Source organism: Anneissia japonica, unplaced genomic scaffold, assembly GCF_011630105.1.
Source record: "Anneissia japonica isolate Jap-2015-1 unplaced genomic scaffold, ASM1163010v1 scaffold288048_len465947_cov159, whole genome shotgun sequence".
In the NCBI taxonomy this organism is placed as follows: domain Eukaryota; kingdom Metazoa; phylum Echinodermata; class Crinoidea; order Comatulida; family Comatulidae; genus Anneissia; species Anneissia japonica.
This window is the reverse complement of record NW_022710625.1, coordinates 328,186-330,810: the sequence shown is the minus strand read 5'-3', so window position 1 is coordinate 330,810 and position 2,625 is coordinate 328,186. Positions and strand designations below refer to the sequence as shown.

The following is a 2,625-nucleotide window of genomic DNA, read 5'->3' as shown; positions in this document are numbered from 1 at the left end:
ATTTAAAATCATATATTTGAAGAGTAGCTGAACACAGAATTGACTATAAGGCCTACTTAACAATGAATTGAATATAAGCCCTACTGTAATAACTGACTGACTGAAATAATGATGAATTATTTAATGGATCAACGAATAGTTGAATGAATGGATAAATAATTGAATGACTGACTGTCTTGAATGAATGAATGAATGAATGAATGAATGGCTCAGTCTTTTCATTACCATCTTGCATTCTGCCAAGTTTTAAACTAATTGGACTTTCCAAACTTAGTTATCGTGGTCACAAACAAATGACCAACAACGACAGCGACAATGACAACCACAACGACGACAACAACGACGACGACGACGACAACGACAACATGAAGAACATAAGCAAAAACAATAGCCTCCCCGGAGCTTCGCTCCTTTGTGGAGGCTAATAAATGAATGAATGAATGAATAAATGAATGAATGAATAAATGAATGAATGAATAAATGAATGAATGAATGAATGAATGAAGGAAGGAATGAATGACTTAATGAACACATGGATTAATGAACACATGGATTAATGGATTAATGCACAGATAGAAGATAGATGGATGGATTAATGGAAAGATCAGAATGGATGAATGAACGATATAATAAACGATTGATTGAATGAATGAATAACAAATGATCTGAATAGATAAATGAACAAGCATGGTAATTAATAAATGGCTCATTAAATGAATAATTGGATTAATGAATGGCTAAATGAGTGAGTGAGTAGATAATGAATGGATGAGTAAATGAAAAACAAATTAAAGACTGAAAAAATACAAATCACTTTAATGACTAAAACAACTAACCGACTGACATAATAAGTTAATTAACAAATGAATAAATGGATAAATAAAGATGAATAGATAAAAAATGTATATATGAGTGAACGAAAGAATGTGAATAAACAATGAAGGATATGATTGAATGATTAATTAAATAATGGATTATTTATTCAAATAAATGAATGCATGACTGAATTAATTAATTAATTAATTAATGTATGAATAAACAACTAACGCAATTGTAATGAACATATTCTGAAACACTTACTATACTATACTATACTACTACTATATTATAGCGCATCGTCTTTCTGAAAAATAATTTTCATTTCGAAATTTAAGTCAATCCAGGTATGTTGGTATCGATGTTCATGTCTCTCTTATTAAATAGTACGATTTTGATTATTTTGACCCATGGCTATGTTATTTGGTATTCAAATCGAAGTAAGAATAATCTACAAAGGATGAAACTTGCATCCGAAATAATTGAGGAGGATCTTAGAAGCTTAAGTGAATTACATAACTAATGTGTGCTATGTAAATTTAATAATCTAATTAAAGAGTTGTCACCCTATGAATGATCACGTAATAAATATGGCAGACCTGGTCTCTGCAGTGCAATTTAAATGCATTTAGAAACTCAGGTGATTCACTAGTGCTATGATAAATCATTTCAGAGATAATGTAGTATATTTTTCAACACTGTCTTTAACTATGTTGTAACATACCATATACATAAACAACAACCAGATGTATACCTATACCGTATTATCGTATTTTTCGAATTAACGCCCCGCTTTGAATAAACGCCCACTCGAATAAACCCCATGCCCTTCCAGAGCCTCATTTTGGAATAAACGCTTCCACGAATAAACGTTCCGGGGCGTTTGTTTTTCCTCGAATAAACGCCCAATTCCTAAATTACTGTAATCAAATCTAATGGAAGCAGCATCATTCTCAACACATTCTATTAATGTACTACTCCAGTAGAATTACAATTTTTCTAACCTGGTTGGGATCAATAAGTCTTTATGATCACGAAATAACACATTTTTTACAGTAATTATGAGTTACAGTTCAACACTTATAGTGAAATTAGGAGGAGTTTATTTGAGTAGGCCTATATACCGTATGTATCCATTTTAACGCAACAAAAATAAACACCACCCTCGAATAAACGCCTTGAAACGCCTCCCTCGTGTAAAAGCCCCCTCAAAACCCGTGGCGTTTATTATTGCTACGAATAACATTTGGTTACACTTGGTATACTAGATCGGAATATTGTATTCCGATCTTAAGTGTGAACGGATCTAAAACACCCTTACGAGGTTTTCATACACAGTACGCTAGGCCTATGCCAGACCATCAATTAACATCATCAAGAATTCACCCAGTACATATTAATCACCATGCGTATGCATGCATATGATTTGAAAACAAAACAATAAATTTCCAGTCAAATTTCATACCATCTACTGTTACATTACAACATGTCACCACTTAACCATACAATATTTATATTATATATAATACTGTATGATTAATGATTTCTGACTTGGTTGAAGGTCAGCTAAAATTTCTTAAAAATAAAAGCTGGATTGTGGAATGTGTTCCAGTGTGGCGCCAGTGGGGAAAGGAAGGGCAAGGGCAAGCCGCCCCACCCGCCTTTTTCCCATCAGTCGGAGAGTTCAAAACAATTTTCATCGAAAATTATTATGTTATTTTAAATTTCCAAATCCTTAAATCCCTTTGGATTCCTGCATACAGGAATACTGCGAGGAGTTCTGGGGTCCCTGGCGCCGCCCACTCACAT

The 2,625-nt window shown here is 33.2% G+C and overlaps 1 protein-coding gene across 2 annotated transcripts in view; it reads left to right on the top strand.

Annotated features, from left to right (window-relative positions):
- LOC117107075 (D(1) dopamine receptor-like) overlaps nt 1-2,625 on the top strand; it is a 59,227-nt gene that overhangs the window by 38,934 nt on the left and 17,668 nt on the right. The gene's annotated exons all lie outside the window — the stretch shown is intronic.